General features: G+C 38.2%; 1 long non-coding RNA gene across 2 annotated transcripts in view; it reads right to left on the bottom strand.

Annotated features, from left to right (window-relative positions):
- LOC113480868 overlaps positions 1-13824 on the bottom strand; it is a 53990-nt gene extending 40166 nt beyond the window's left edge. Inside the window, exon 1 of one of the 2 annotated variants that reach the window (XR_003398553.1) lies at positions 13735-13824. This is a non-coding gene — a long non-coding RNA (uncharacterized LOC113480868). The remainder of the gene's footprint in view (positions 1-13734) is intronic. The other variant, XR_003398551.1, reaches the window with a different exon arrangement.
- Positions 13825-17832: the final 4008 nt, after the last annotated feature.

Raw genomic sequence — 17832 nt, 5'->3', positions numbered from 1 at the left:
CTTTGTGAAGCTGTGTGGGAGAGCTAGGGAGCAAATTTTCTATTGGGGGAGGATAGCTATTTCCAAAGGCTCGGACTTAAAGAAAACATGTGCCAATGCAGCTACTGAGACACTGAGATTTCAGTACTTATGTTCCTTGCTGGTTGGGATTATGCTGAGCTAATCAAGTGAAATTTACATTTCTTGTACAGAAATATGGGGAATTTCTTGTACAGGAATACAGGGAAGTATTCACAGCCAGTCCAAGGTCTCTGTTTAGCTGTTCTGACTCTCCTCCATACTTAACAGGGTGCTCGGATAGAAGGTATTTGATCTTAGATACCTTAAGTAGGTGTTGTCTATGTAGCCTGAAATAGATCATAAATGGGAGATCTAGTTACAGTCCATTTAGTTTCTGAGTTTCTATACATTGATTTCTGCTTCCCAGTGTCTCTTTGCCTTCCTTTAAAGACATGCAGTAAATTAATATGTAATCGGCTACCCATATAAAATATAGTACATTCTTTTTGTGCCTTCTCTTGTGTAAAAGTCAACACAGGGGTTGACTTTACCTCCATAATTATTTGCTAAATTCTGCTTCGGAGTTATTCTGCAAGAAAACAAGAATGACAAATAATATTGTCCAAAAGTATCACATTTTTTCTGCTACTAAAATGCTTTATTTTTGAGAATTTACTCATTAAATTTTAATCCTGAGAAAACATTCATCAATTAATTGCAGTTAGCTAGCAATTATACAAATTAACTCTAACAGAAATATTCCCTGAATTTTAGCAACAATGTAATCTATAAAAAAATCTAATACTACTACATAGATAGTAATATAGTACTAATAAATAGTAACATATTTGTGATGAAGAAATAAATAGGACACAAAAGCTACTCTTTTTGGCAATATATACTGATTTGTAGAAACTCATACTACTTATATTGCAGCTTGCTAGGAAGTTCATAATTAATGTTACTATTTCACTGAATTTTCTACTAATCTTTCTTCTGATGTGGTGGCACAGTTTTTGTGAACATTTTGTTTTCCAAGAGGAAGGAATTTTCTTCTTGAAAATGAAATTATAATCCTTTACACAGCAGACATAAATAGCTAGTAGATGACTGTGCTAGTATATGTATGGCATGTAAAACTCACCTCAAAGCCCTGTTCAGACAAGGAGAGACATCTGTGGATTGTTTGCATACAGACAGAACTGCTCAAAGAGGTGGAGGCTGCCATACAGCTTGCCAGTTTCTATTTTTTGTTCCCAGACATAGTATAAATGTGATTGCTTTTTAACAGCTTCTCATATGCTGTGGGTTGACCTTGGCTGGATGCTAGGTGTCTACCAAGCTGCTCTATCATTCCTCTCCTCAGCAGGACAGGAAAAAACCTCATGTGTCAAGATAAAGGCAGTTTAATAAAGCAAAAACAAAGGCCACTCATGAGAGCAAAGGAAAACAAAAGATTTATTCTCTACTTCCCATCAGCAGGTGATGTCCAGCCACTTCCAGGGAAGAAGGGCTTCAGTATGTGTAGCAGTTGCTCCAGAACATAAGTGTAATAATGAATGCTTCTGCACATCCTTCTCCTTTCTCTTAGTTTTTAGTGCTAAGCAGATGTCATACGGTATGGAATATCCCCTTGGTCCATTTGGGTCAGATGTCCTGGCTATGTCGCCTCCCCAGATCTTGCCCACCCCCAGCCTGCTGATGAGGGGGGATGTTGGAGACACAGCCTTGATGCTGTGCGAGCACTGCTCAGTGGTACCCAAAACACTTTTCCAGCTACCAACTATTACCTTGAAAATTCCTGTCATTACTAGCCACGTGATTCTTAACAGCAGGATATTTTTTTCTGTAAATTGTAATTGTTTTCACCCTGTTGTTTGTGTTGTTTTTTTTTACCTCTCAGCAATATATATGCTACAACTCCCTGGCAGGAAAAAGTGCAGAAATATCAGAAACCAGAAATGGTATTTCTCCCCTTCATTCATGCTTGCTTGCAGTATCTAATGGTACTGTAGTAGTAATTTCCTCAATAGTGGTTCATTACCAGCAGTTAACAACCCCTTCTGGCAATTAAATAATTACCTTGCTTTTGACTATGGTGAAAGGAAAGGGATATCAAGGGAATTATTTGCTCAATTAACCAAAAGCAATAAACACATGCTTAGTAATAACTGGCAAAGGAAACCCCTCCAAAACGTACTCAACTCAAATTTTCACAGGAGCTGTGCAGTCTGGAATGCCAAATTAAAGAAATTCAAAAGAATTAACATGCAATTCTTTTCTTCTTTTTTTTTTTTTTTTTTTTTTTTTTTTTTTTTTTTCCTTTCCCCCCCCCCAACAAGTATCGGGATAAGAAGATTCTTCTGTAAAGTTCAAGTTCACAGAATGACAGAATCGTCTATGTTGGAAAAGACCTTGAAGATCATCCATTAACCTAACACTGACAGTTCCCAGCTACACAATATCTCTAAGCACTATGCCGATATCTCTAAGCACTATGTTGAGGGTTCCTGGGCTCAACCAAGGTTCATGATACTGTCAGAGCTCAAACTAATGAAGCCATGAGCAGGTCTGGCCAGTATGGTCTCTAGTATCTTGCAAGCTGGATGTAGCCCATGGGATGGTTGTGCTTGGCCAGCTGCCTTTTCCTTAGAAGAGCTGTCACAGTTTCCTCCATGTAAGCAGAGAGGTGGCTAGATGGGATATATGACTCCTATAGAGGAGCCAACAACACCTCCATACCCATGCAGAAAAGTCAAGACAAAGATGCTATCTCTCCTCAGTAAAAACGTTGGGCTGTATCTCTGTCACAGTCCCCTTATGCTTCAACTACTCTGACCTGTGTAAAATTCGTAACAAAAAACCATTAACCCAGCAATTTATAAACAGTTGCTGGATAAAAGTTCTTCAGTGAAAGATGGCATATTGTGAAATTGTAAAAAAAAAAAAAGAGATTGCTTTTATTTAACAAGCAGCTGACATCACTTATCATTTTCTTCAGAGGAAAAAAATTATGCTTCTTACATCTCATAATCTTACATCAGTTATCTAATAGGAACTATGAGTAATTCAAACTTAATGGCAGTCCTTACATTTTCCTGTGTTATGAATGCTTCTCGGTTCTTTCTGTTATACCACCATGACCTGAGCCAACTCCACGTTTTGTCATATGACCAAAATGCCACTGCAAGGTGGGGTGCTTTTATTTCCATTTCATTTCCCTACAGAAAATAATAATTGATTCACTTATAAACGACTCGCAACTTTCCAAAAACATCTGAACATTATCACTGCCATTTTTTTCCTCCCTGTTAGTGGAAACAGAAAAAAGAAACAGCTCCCTCTTCCGTGACCCCTCACACCCCAAACGATGAACTACTGCTATTTTCTGCCTGGGAACAAATCAGATTATTAGAAACATGGAGATATGATAACTGCTAATATTTCTCTTCACTTTAGAAATAATAAAAATAAATATGTTAGAATTTCAGAATTATGGGACCTTGTATTGTAATAACAATAACAAAGCATAGGAGAAAAAGAGTCAGATTAATTTTGTTCCTCAGAACATAACATTTATGGCCACTCCATGTAAAACATTTTCTCCTCAGTGATCTCTCTCTAAACTCAGTTACACCATTTATCTTCCTTACCATTCCATGTAAACAAACCAACCTAACAGTCCCATGCATGCACTTTCTAAATTCTTTATGTTTCCCATTGATTTCTCTGATCTCTCTTAGCCCCGCACAAATGGTATTTACTTTACCTTTTTCAGTAGGTAAGGTTCTCTGGAGATCTCCTTGTTAAAGAAAATACAACACATAAAATATGTGAAGGTAGAGATATCTTACATTTAATTAATTTTATTAAAGGCTTTTGACTAAAGAGTAGGATCTTTGTCCATGTCTAATGATCCAATGTCACTCTGGTTTCATAGAAAGCCTTCAATTAATTTTAATGAGTGACCAAGTCTTAGAGAAGGGTTGTAGAAAAATTATCTGCTACACAGAACTGCATATTGTAATATTCTTAAATCTATAGTCAATGCTTATGCTGTTGAGACACTAAATTTTATTAAATAAATTTCATATTTATTAATGTTAAGTATGTACACCTGAGATTAATTTCCAAAAACGAATAATGTGAACCTAAATAACATTTCTACTACCTACATAAAGGCAGGCAAATGCTGCCCACTACTAAGATAATCATGAAGACTGTACAATATCCCTGTTCTCTCATTCTGTTCTTTGGATATTCTGGTTTAACATGGAATTATGGGCAGTACCTCTAGCGTAGCAACTGATACATTAAAGGCTATTTGTCTACTAGCAGCAAAACTATAAACCTGTCACTGTAAGAATTAATGTTGCTTCCAACCTAACAGGAAGTTTAACAATTTTTGTAACCAATCTTCGTGAATTGCCAACCTATTAAACAGGCTAATATAGACCCAAAGAGCTACTATAAATAATACAGTAAAGAATCAACTGACAATAAAAATTAATTTGTACAATATTTCAGAATCAACAAATCCCATTGTGGGCTTACCATCCTGTGGCTTTTTTTCTCTTTATTCTTTGTCATCATCTATCACTTCTTGAAACCTTGAGCAAGTTTAAGTGATCATAAAGTGTCTAGATTCCATGCTTTTGTCAGTCAGAAACCCTGACTAATGGATGACAATTTGGAAAATACAGCCTTCTAGCCTATTGCTAGAGTGCCCAAGGTTTTACAGGCAAAGTAAAATGTTAATATGTTGTCTGAAGGAGGGTACAATTGCCCAGATAATTAGCAATGACAATAACAAAAATCTGTTTTTAAGAATTGAATTACATTTGTGGATAAAATAGAAAACATTTGTTTGTAGTAAAATTTTCCATCTAGATGCTGTTCCCTGTGCCGTCTTAGAGCCGTTTTTAAATATTCCTTTCAAATGAGCAGATGATGAAATCATGATGTGTACAGTGCTGTATATTGTCTGTGGTATAACATGAATGAAAACTTCACAGGACAAATTCATACATTCTCTTGCAAAACTCTCAAAGCACATAGTTATTAAAATTACAAATTTCTACTGAAAAATTGTATACATGCAAACACCAAAGTTCAAAATAACGAACTGTCACACAACAATGAAAACATTTTAAAATAAATTATTTAGCTAAATGAATATAGTTATAGATTTATCTGAGAGTAAGGATTTATACAATTTGCATAAAATAAGCCCTACTCTGAGAGTTTAAACAGCTGCTTCTTGACTAAACTGAACGCTTTTATAATAGGCAACAATTAATTAAAAAATTCTCTGTCTATACCTTTCTCTGTAATGCTGTGTTGTAAGGAAAGACATTTTACCTATGCTCTCCCCATACTCTGAATGGAGGATCATGTTCCAGCTTAGAGTGAAGGCAGATGCAGTAACACATCATGCTTAAAATAATATACTGCTTACATGGCAGATGGAGTCCAGTAACTCGGACTAGTTTGGGGAAATGACAACAAAAGAAGTATTTAAGGAGAAGAACAGCAGGCATTTTTATTCTTTCCATTATATTCTCAGCAAGCTTACTCCTTATTGAAGAAAAGCATTCATTGCAATAATTGTTTCTCTCTGGGCTGCTGCAGTAGCTCAGACATACACCATTTAAAGATCTTCACCAATATCGCTGCAACAACCCTTAGAAAAGGAATGTTGGTGATTAATGTTTTAGGAATAGATTTTTTTTCCATTATAAGGCAAATAATTAATCTGCTCATTCATGTGCAGAGTTTTGTTCTTTTTACCTTCCTTGTAGGTTTCCCTGAAACACGTGATGGAGATTTGCAAAAGGATTTTGTTGGTGGCCTACCTTCCTTTCTGCTGCAGTCCAGGGTAAAAGTCCCCTTGATTTTCAGTAAGAGCAAAGAACTGCAAAATCTGGTTATAGCTTATCCTTACCATAGGCTTCTGTCTTTCTAGAATCATCATAAAACTTTTGTGTTTCTAAAAGAACTACTTTTTTACCAGTCATTCAACAAATACTCAAACAAAATAGTCTGCATACCAGTCTTATTGCTATTTCCAAGTACAGAAGCTATAACCTCAAACATAAAAGAACAAATTATTAACTATAATTAGTTGGAAAAAAACCCAGCAGCATTAATTAGGATAACCCCCTCTTTTAGAGTTTCTGTGAAACTGGATTTGTAAGGCTGTTAGAATGAACAGAGAAAATGTCTATGCCATTTTGTAGGACACTTCAGAATGGTAACATCCAGACTGCACAGAAAATGGCTGATTTCCACTATAAACAAAAAAGGCATTAGCATTGCATAATAGCTCCAGGCCTGGTTTCAGCTGCATTATGTTACATAGGGATGAATGTGAGAACTGCAAGGTGATCTGGGGTGAAAAGCACAGTATGTTTCCTAAACTATAAACAGAAAAAAACCTATTGATGTATCCTGATAACACCTACTTTCAAAAGCCTTAGAAAAATCAACATATCTCCTTAAAAGCCTTCATAAATCTTCAACACCTTGGCACAAGAATACCTATGTCAATAGTACAGAAGATTTTGTCAAGATTACAAATTACTACTCCAGATACATATTTTTCAGTCTAAATCTGCAGCATCCTTGGTGCTTGCCTCTGTGTAGATGAAAGGCATCCTTTGACACTCAGTGCTCGCAATGTTTGTTGGTTCCATGGCTCTGGCTTGAGGCTCTCAGATAGTCATGAGACAATCTGAGGGAGTAGCCAGAGGTTTGAAGTTAACAAAAAGTGACTGAGTTTATATCTATGACTATGTTAAATAAGGTTAGGTCAGCTGGTTTAAGTAAGCACACTATTTATAGAGTATGATGTTTTTAAAATAAGTATTTTTCTTAGAAAAACTTAGGTGTCGCTCAATTTGTCCCTTAACTCAGAGCAGTGTTGGTGAGAGGTCATTCAGAATTACCATTTGACATAATTTTTTTACCTATTTGTCTTGTCTTAAAAAAGGTATTTTGTAGATGGAGGAGGAAACTAAATGTGTACACTGATACTGAAAACTATACAATGTTATTTAACCACTGAGAGAAAAAATATAGAAACAAAAAATATTTGGCAAATTATTTGAACAACTACTCTTGAGAAACCACAATCTGTGTACAGAGGCTTACAGACAGAGAGCTAAAATTAGTTAAATTATTTTTTAAGAAAATGGTACCAGTGAACTTCAGATTTGAAAAAAGGCAGGGCATCCACTGCAGGAATATTATTTTTAAGTGGCCTAGCAATAGAGTTAAAATAAAATGTCATAAGCTTTTATTGTCAAACTATTAGCAAAGCTCTGTCTTCTTAGAGGCAGATAATATCAACTGTGTGACAGACTGGGATATTATCTCTGAAAGAGGACTTCTAATGATAGCTGCTCCATACTGAATGGAAGGCTGGAAAAGAAAGAACAAGGGGTGTTGTCCCAAGATCAGTGTAGCTGGATTCCAGGTACAAGTACCAAACTACCAATTCTGTGTGTTTTGTGCTCAGGCTCCTTTAGATGAATACCTAGAAAGTAATTTGTATGAGTGTTTTTGTACACAGTATCGCAGTGTATTTTGTATGCAGCACCGCATACCATGGTCTTCCTCAGTAACTGTCAGCTCTAAGTAAATATTTCTGAAGCAGCTAATTCTGACAAGAATCACCACATCTTCATGCTTCTGCAACAAAGACAGTCACACAACTAGGAGAAACCGTAGTGCAAGCTCTCAGACAAGTGTAATGGGGGCTATACCATGTTGTCAGTCATGCAATGAATGGGAGACCTAAGAACAGTGCTTTTCACTGTGCCAGTTACAGTATTACAAATGCATAAGATGAATGCTCATCTTGGGCTAGTTTATCAGCAGGAGCTCTTCATTTTACCATGCAGTTAACCCAGAAAATGTGCCTGGATAGAATCCTTTTGATTTTTTTTGTCTATTTTTTTCTTTATGCTTGAAATCTTTTCTGCCTTGATCGTTTTCACATTCATTACATGAATAACTCAATGTAGGAAGGAGCAATTTTTTCTACGTTGTCTAAATTTATCCTAAAATAATCCTTTTAACTTTTCTATACTGAAACATTTCTGTCTTTTCCATTACTATAGTACATTCCAACACGTAAAGATTCCTCTGCTTTATTTTCTTCTACTTTTTAGTGTTTTTTTCTCAAATGGTGAACCATAAATCATACACAGATAATTTCTGACATAATCATAAGAACATCATCTACTTAACGTTTTGCTATGGCACAATATATGAGTCTTAACTTCTACTTGTTTCACCTCCAGACGGGTCCCCAAATTCATCAATGTTTCCCAGCATAGTTGTGTGAAGACTTACAGTGAAAATATTTTTAGGGAAGTATGTTTGCGTAAGTATGTGTAACACTCTCTAATTCTGCCAACACTCTTGTGACCAGAAATTCATTTTTGTATATTTGTCTGCTAAACACAGACATGACTAGTAAGAAATGCTTGCCAAACTTTGAATGTAGTACATATGATTATTCTTTTATTATTATGCATTAGTTGTTCAACAAGAGAAGCTGATGGCAGTAAAAAGAATTAACATTCTACAATACTAGGTACTGTAAGTATCTTAACTTCAAAATAGGTGATGGATTAGTGCAACACATTAATACAAGCTATAGTCAGGACAATACGCTGAAGATCACAGAATCACAGGATTATCTAGGTTGGAAAAGACCTTCAAGATCACCTAGTCCAACTATTAATCTAACAATGACTGTTCTCAACTCCACCATATTCCTCAGCGCTGTGTCAGCCTGACTTAAACACCTCCAGGGATGGGGACTCCACCACCTCCCTGGGCAGCTCATTCCAACGCCCAACAACACCTTCTGTAAAGAAATGCTTCCTAATATCTAGTCTAAACCTTCCCTGGTGTATCTTGAGGTCATTCCCTCTTCTCCTATTGCTTGTTACTTGGTTCAAGAGGCTCATCCCCAGCTCTCTGCACCCTCCTTTCAGGGAGCTGTAGAGGGCGATGAGGTCTCCCCTCAGCCTCCTCTTCTCCAGACTAAACACCCCCAGTTCCCTCAGCCGCTCCCCGTACGACCTGTGCTCCAGACCCTGCACCAGCTCCGTTGCCCTCCTCTGGACACGCTCGAGTCATTCAATGTCCTTTTTGTAGTGAGGGGCCCAAAACTGAACCCAGGAATCGAGGGGTGGCCTCACCAGTGCCGAGTACAGGGGTCAGATCCCTTCCCTGTCCCTGCTGGCCACGCTATTGCTGACACAAGCCAGGATGCCATTGGCCTTCTTGGCCCCCTGGGCACACTGTATCCCATCTGGTCCCATAGACTTGTGTGTGTCCGTGTGATGCAGCAGGTCACTGACTGTCTCCTCCTGGATTGCAGGGTGGGGTCGTTCTCCCAGTCTCTGTCTTCTGGCTGAGGAGGCTGGATTCCCTCAGTGCAACTAGTCTTGTTATTAAAGACTGAGGCAAAGAAGGCATTAAGGACCTCAGCCTTCTCCTCATCACTCATTGCCATGTTTCCTCCTGCATCTAGCCCTTTCTTCCAAAGGCTGTGAACTCTCCTTTTCTCCCTGAGTTGCAGCCAGATCTCCCTGTTCAGCCAGGGTGCTCTTCTCTGGCACCAGCTTCTCTCAGAGCACTTGGGGACAGCCTGCTCCTGAGACATTAAGACTTTCTTCTTAAAGAGTGCCCAGCCTTCCTGGACCCCTCAACCCTTCAGGACCCTCTGCCAAGGGATTCCATCAGTCAGATGTCTAAACAATACAAAGTCAGCCCTTCGGAATTTGAGGATGTCAGTTCTGCTGCCCCTAAGATGTATGTATATGGACAATTTATAGCACAAAATGAGAACAGTATGAATGAAATTCCTTGTGGAAAACCTAAATGCTTCAGATGAAAAAAAAAACAACAAAAACATTCACTGTCAAGTGAAACAGCGTACAGGTCTTTGAGTAGCTGCTCCCTTACCTACTATTCTTCACCAATGAGCTATAAATGATTATCAGATTTGATGACATAACTGGTAAAGTAAAAATGGCACAAAGCTATAAAACACACAGCATCTCATTCATGAAGGAAAATCATGCACAAGGAGTAGTAGTCTAATACAGATAATAATAGCTTGTTTATTTCTTTTGAAAAGTTACTTGTTCTACACATGTTGATTAAACAGTATAAAGAAGAACCCCATCAAAATCCAGGCACTCATTTATACTGAAGATAAACTATTTTATGGTAATCGATTTTCAATTAAATATCTGCACTGAGCCTGCAACAACTGCTGTGTAATGAAACTATCACTTGTAATGAGAAATCAATACTTAGTCAAGCTTTTCCAGAAAATATTATGCAAAATGCTATTATAAAATTCATAATACTGCTACCAGACTCTGGAGCATCTTACAGGGAATCCAATGAAATGATCAAACAACAACAAAACAAACTGACAGGGCATATTATAATGAAAGAAACCCAAGCTTTTAAAACTCTTTTCTTCAAGAAATAGATTCAACAAGTCCAACCTGACTCTAAAAATTGGTTTATGGTATTTAAACCCTTCAGTTATAAGCAGTTAATCATCTGAGAGTTTGGAACTCTATTAAAAAATATGTAGTATCTTAGAAAATATATAGTACAGCTACCTAAGAGGAAGGATTCAGAAGTACAAAATACCAGCTAGAACCATGGAATGGTGAAACATCACCTTTTTCAGTGATACACACTGTTATCTATAGATAGTGATAAACTATTAGAAAACAAGACTAGAAAGAATATTTTTCAGAAGAGCTGATACCTAGATTAGGCTGACAGGGTAGAGAAAGGAATGTATGCATGGGAAAGAGAGGGTTGAGATACAGAACAACAGGCAGAAGAGGAAAGAAACAAAGCAGATATTAATCAGTAACATTCCTTAACATTTCTGCATCATCTGTGAATTTGTTATCAGATGCCCTGTGAAAATAAGCAGTTTGTCTTGGACAAAGGATTATGGTGCCTGTGAGACTGTCAGGACACTGGGGCTTGCAACATCAAGTATGGAATACATTACACCTAGCCATAACTTGCTGAAAGTAGTTAGTCTGAACCTGTCAGCGGGACACCCATTGTATCATAAATATCTAAGGTAGGTAAAAGGTAGTGATGATCTTCCACTGACTACGAAGCAACCCGTATCCTGTAGCCTACTGTATTCTGTTGAAGGTGCATGCAGTGAATTTCTCCCCAGATAAGTTATCCTCCACATGGGAATGGCAACATTTATGAGGATCATTCATGAAAATTATTAAATCCTTACCCACGGTTACTCTATGGACAGTCTGAACATACTAGAGGAGCTTAGACAGCAACAAGAACACCCAGTGGCAAATCACAATTGAAAGGAGTTGCTCTTCAGATGGATGAAAGGATCCTAGAAAACAAAGCAATATGTTGTGACTTGGTACAACAAAAGAGGTCCGTCAATACCTTCTGTGTACTTTTAGAGTTAATGCAGCAAGGTCTCAGAGAAGTTTTGAAATTTAAAGCACTTCCTTATTCTTATCTTTCCCTGGTGAGAAGAGGAGGTTTTGCTTTCTGTAATCTTTTCATACCAACGAATAATAAATGGCATAAAGACAGAGTTCAGCATAAAGTGGGTCCCACCTAGAACCTGTTGAGTGTTCCCTGCAGGCTAAGAGAAATGCATAGGGGATGATGCTGGGAAGCTAGAGATTATGTTTTGAGCCCACAGGTGTCGTTAGTTTATACAAATGCAGCAAAGCAATCAAGCCTGTGTCTCTTAATTTCAAGAGTTATATGATATATTAACACTTCAGAGAAACATGGGAAAAAAGTGCTGGGAAGAACCCAGATCAGCCAATCTCTGCCTTTACCATGGGCCAAGTTAACTGTGATTAATTTACCTTTCTGACTGCCAGACCCTTTTAAAAGGCAGTCTTCTCAATATACCAAGAGAAAAAGCCAGTAAGTCTCCCAAGTCACCTGGAAATGCTAGTTCATATCTGCTCTAGTTGCCAGGCAACCATCACAATCTTCCAGTTACTAAAAATTGTCTGACTGGAGTTGACCTTACTTTTATGCTATGGTTGCCCCTACAGCCTTCCCCAAAACAACAAAATTCTGTCAATCTGCCAGAAACAAAATTCTGTTATTACACTGAAATTTTGCAGCCCATTAGTCCATAATATGAACCACTGCCTTTAGGTGGCCCAAAGGGATGGAGCTGCTAAAGTGACTGATACATTTCAGTTAGAAGTGAGGTTTTTGTTTTTCAGCACGTGCATTTCTTTAAAACAAATTTTCAAAATTTTTTTCAAATGAATATTCATATGATTCTAAGCATGTAGACCTTGGGACCTATTCTGCACTTCAATCTTAGACAAAATCTCATTTAGACTGGATAGGAATTCAGGCTGTTTTTAAGAATGCAGCATGTAGCCTTTGTGAACTTATAGCAACAAAACACATCAGTAATTACTGTGTGTCGGTGTCAATATACAGATCAATATCAGTGCAGAATTGATAGTTAAGAAATTCCATGCCAACTAAATCATATATGCTTTTAATTTATTTAGCATTTATTGCTTATATTGCAAAAGAGGGAGGTATGAAGAAGAATCTGTTTTACAAATGCAGGCAGAATTTCTGCTTGCAACCAGGAGAGACAAAAAGGAGAGATGTTAAAGGTTCCTAAAGACAAAGTACTTGGCCTAAATTCCAGTGCTACTTCATGGTCCTGATTCAATGACATATTAATTTCTTAGAGGAACCATCCAGAAAGAAACTGAGTATTAACCAAGGGGCTGCTAGTGTAATCTTTAGCTCACCTAACTACCTAGTTTAAATGGATGCATCTGGTTTAAGCTACATTCTCTCTACTGATGATGGAGAGAGAGATCCCAAGGAAGGTTCATTGCATTTGAATGATGTATTTATGTCTGTATTGACAAGAGTTAGATGCAATGCAGATAAGTAACTTAAAACAGATCCCTAACTTTTAGACAGCTGAGGCTGTGAAATGAATTACTCAGTTATAGGTGGTCGATGCAAAGTACTATGCAGATGGACTAAGGTCACACTGAAATTCTGTGCACAAAGGTAGAATCACTCTGGTCTCCAATTATCTAGCTTTGAGATTTATCCACTGAACACTACCCTTTCTGTAGATACTTCTAATGTGCTGGAGGTTTTTTTCTTATAACACTTAAAAAAAGTTTTATTAGGTGAAGTGACTCACTGTTCCTTTCCAGCTAGTTTTCATTCACGTTCTGCAAGCTCAACATCTTAGCCTGGAAAGCAATACAATTGTGTTATAACAATGTGACTCATACTTAACCTACTTTAAAAAAAAATAGCACAAGGGTTGCCAAGTAAAATTATAATATAACAGTGTTAAGTATAAGAGGGTTATAAGGATCTCCAACAAAGAACAGTGGTTCAGGATCCCTCTTGGCAAAATTCCGATTTACATTCTATATCACTCAAAAAGAAACAAGACTTAAAGGAGATACAAGCATAATTTTCTTCTACTTTGCAGCTTATTTGGGCTTTATACAAATAAAAATTTATACTGAATGTAATGTAACTTTGCATTTCTTTTTTCCAAGATGTTGATGTTCACACCACTGCCAGTGAAGTCAATAATGAAATTAATTCAGTGATGCATAATCCTAACTTTATTTGCTCACTCACTGTTAAGAAATTAATGTGAAATAGTACCTTGGAAGTGATTTGTATATGCTTCATAAAAAAATCCTGCTGCATAAATCCTTCTCCTATATCAAATGGAAGTACTTCTGTTGAAGTTTTCAGGGAATCTAGATTATTATAATAGCCTTACAGTCTGCACATATAAAATGCTGATTGATGTGGTACTCTGGTAAGAAGATATCGAATACTTCAGCTGTATTATTCCTTAAGCTGAGGCCACAGCGGGCAATGATGTCTAAGGCACTGCAAAACAGGGAGTTTCACAAATGCTTTGAGCCTGAGCAGTTGCTCAACAGAGACGCTGACTGCTCTTCATACTTCTTTTCATCCTTATGCTATTTTATTCTTAATACCAGAATAACTGTGGAACTGCATAGTGAATGTACAGAGAAACTACAGATTGCAAACACCATTCAGTTATCTACATCTGGTGCTGAATGTTTTAACCCAGGTCAGTTCCCTCACCCCAACTTCAGAGTTACAGTCTTATAAATGTGGCATAGGGTGTAAGGGTGGAGAAGGGAGGTACGATGGGATGGAGAGGCACAGAAGCAGGAATGAACAGTTGGGTCCACTCCCCTATTTGACTATGCTGATTTATGAAGATGCAAAGTTTGTGATCATCTCAAGCACCCAAATGGTGGAACTGTAAATTGTTTAATATGGGCATGTTTAGTGCTGTTGGTTAATTTTCCTTCAAGCTAACTAATTTTTAAATAGTTTTACAACAATCTGATAAAAGCAGTATGAACAATCAGTGAATAAACAATCTTATGCATATGTTTAAGATTAGCAGGTTTAGAACAGATCTGCAGGATTTTAACATATCAAGTCACATGGATATTTTGTTTAAATGGCACCTGCTGTTTGTAATATCTGAGTGCTTTCAATGAAGATATCAGCAGAGCAAGCAATGATGCATTTGGTGAGACTGTGTGCTCAAAGATGAATGGTATCTGGAAGTAGGACAACAGCAGAATGTAAGCAGATATGCTAGAGGATATAATGTCAGTGGCTGGAAGCTATTTGGATAGCAAATGCTGCAAGTTTTATGAATGGCTGTCAGGAGCCAATCGTATAAAATAAACCTTACATAAGCCTCATAGAAGCTTGGGAATAAACTTGTCAAATATTTTGTGCTGCCTCCTTTAGGCTCATATGGCAGATCTAGGTCTGGATCTGAATCTAGATCGGATTGATCTTGGTAGAACAGTACCGAATCTCCCTGAATTAGTTTCTAACCTTAGAAGAGCATATCTTTCAGAGATGAAAAAATACATTCGTGAATATAATGATGGAGAAGACATCTTGACATCTCATTCCAGTAGCTAGTTTTTCACATTTCTAAAAATGCAAACACACCTACAGTGAAATTATCTGTCTTCAACTTCCAGCCTCTGGATCCTTTCACACTTTTTTAGGCTAGTCTGAGAACTCAATCTGTACCTTCTACTGTTTAGATACTATGATCAAATTTTCTCCTAAATTTTTTAGACTTAGTGCAAACACTTATTTCCTAGAACTTTTTCCTACTAAGAATGTTTTTCTACACTTTTTATCACAGTTATGGTAAAGGCCAGCTTTAAACATCAGGAAAGTAGGTATGACAGACATCTAGTGTCAGCAAAATGCCTCTAGGATGGACACTTGTGGCTTTGACTGCTTACTTTGTCTCTGCAGGAAGAAACAGGAGACAAACTTCTTGAATAGCGAAACTTTCCACAGAGTGCAAATCTCCATTTTCCATCCAAAACCTCTATCCTAAACACACCAGGAATAAGTCTAACAGCAAAAATTTCAATGACCATAGATGCCAAAATATTTTCCTAATTTAACCATAATTTAAATGGCAAGGGCTTTTTCTACCTCCGCCACATTCTATTTAGTAAGTTTAAAACATACAAGAACTATTTGTTTACTTGAATCTTCTTATTTTCTCTGTATCTAAGATTATTTGGTCAGGTGTGATCACATCACCAGGTCCCTAGCATCAATAGGCCAAAGAGGTCTGACACTGGTGAATAAATACAAAGCCGTGGACATCCACTGATGCATTTCATGCAGTTGAAATTGTGGGTTTGCTCAACAGCTGTTCATATGCACCATTAGTGCCCTCTACAGTATTATAATGTAGTTGTGATATGAAGTATGATAATAAAGGTACATGAGAAAAGAGCAGCACAGCTCTGAACATTAAGGAGCCAAAGTGTGAGAAGAATATGCAATTTAGTAATACAATATCCAGAAGTATTTGTCTGATTTCCATCAATTTAAAATCAATATTGTGGCATAATATGATTGCAGTTTGAAAGGTTTTTACTCATGCAGGCTGCTGCACTGACAACTATCAAAATAACTGTAAATTAGAAGGTTGACACAGTGTTATGACAGTGGCATGACATTGCTAGGAATGTGTGTACATGACTAAACACATTCAGCACACAGTAATGGCCTTCCAAGGTCCATTCAAACTATAAATGTTCTTGACTTTGTGACAGTGCTACTCTTACTCTCTGTTTTGTGCAGTTTGTCATCACCTCAGCTATTGATTTAATTTACTCCACTGGCTTTATCCTGCTTAACCATGGTAAGCCCAAACCTGCTTACTCCCACATATCTTTCTCCCATTCCTAATAAAGTTTGTGCCACTGTTTGCTTTTCATCAAAATCCTAAAACTGCTACTCACACCTTTATAATACCAACAGTGGAGAAGCACTCAGTGAAAGACTTCATAAATTCTATGCTTATCCCCAAGTTACCAATGATAAGAGGTAACATTATCTGCTCTTGCACCAGCTTACACTGCTCAGATGCTGAGTTACTCCTTGCTGGTGTCAAATTTTGCTTCCGGGATATTCCTGTGTCATATCCTGTGTCATCTCTCCAGCAACTTGTCCAACCAAGGCTGGGAATAGGGGGATGCGTAGAACTATCATGTATGTCCCATATAACTAGATTAGAGTTTGTAGGCTTTTATGTTTTAAAATTTTCAAGCACCTATGGCAAATATTGTGCCTATGCTTGCTGTGGTTTAGGCTCAGAGGGCAACTGAGAACCATGCAGCTGCTCACCTCTTCACCCCTCAGCTGAGAAGGAGGGAAGCAAAGACCCAGAAATATGAGATAAGGACAGAGAGGGATAATGTCATGCTTTAAGGCACAGGCAAAACCCAGGTTCATTAGGGGAAGAAAAAACCATAAATTTAAAACAGACGCTAAAAACAACAACACTTTTAACATACAGACTAGGGCTGTGAGAAATATTATCACATCTTGAAACACCTTGCACCACCCTCCTTTCTTACCAGCCTCAGCTTTGCTCCTGACATCTCTCCCAGCTCTCCTCCAGCAATGCAGGGAGCAGGGAATTGGGGGCGGGGGGCAGTCAGTCCTGCCACTTCCACCTCAGGAAGGGGGAAGCTTCTTGCATTCCTTCCCTGTCCCAGCACGGTCTCCCTCTCGCACAGGACAGACCTCCACAAACCAACTCCAACATGAGTCACTCCCTTGGGGGTGTGGGTCCCCCCCGTGTGTTGCAGTCCTCCCAGAACCAAATTACAACTGCAGGGGCTCCCCATGGGGTCCCAGCCTTCTTCAGGGCACAGTCACCTGGTGCTGAGTGGAGCCCCCACAGACCACAAATCGACATCTGTTCCACGGTGGACCTCCATGGGTGGCGAGGGGGGCAGCCCTGCCATCTCACCACGGGATACGGGGGAGTATTTCCTCTGGCACACCTCCTCCCTTCTCCTCCTTCCTTCCATTGACCCTGGTGTTCGCACAGATGTTCTCCTTTCAAATTCTCCTCACAACTCCCCCAGATTCCCCTTCTTAAATACATTATCATAGAGGTGCAGCTAACTGGCCCAGCTTTGGCACAAAGGCGGGTCCGACTCAGAGCTGGGGAAACTTCAAGAAGATTCTCACAGGGGGCAACCGCTGTAACCCCCTCCCCTGTTACCAAAAACCCCCGCCACTCACTCAAACTAGGACAAAGTTTCTCACTGGTGATAAGTGGGTAGAAATCTTTGACATGGGACTGTTTGGATAATAATGTTACAAGAGAAGTGACATTTTCAGACTAGAGGAAGCTGTTCTGTATAGAGG

The sequence above is a fragment of the Athene cunicularia genome (assembly GCF_003259725.1).
Source record: "Athene cunicularia isolate RWA chromosome 5 unlocalized genomic scaffold, athCun1 chr5_part1, whole genome shotgun sequence".
NCBI lineage: Eukaryota > Metazoa > Chordata > Aves > Strigiformes > Strigidae > Athene > Athene cunicularia.
This window is presented reverse-complemented; position numbering and strand designations above follow the sequence as displayed.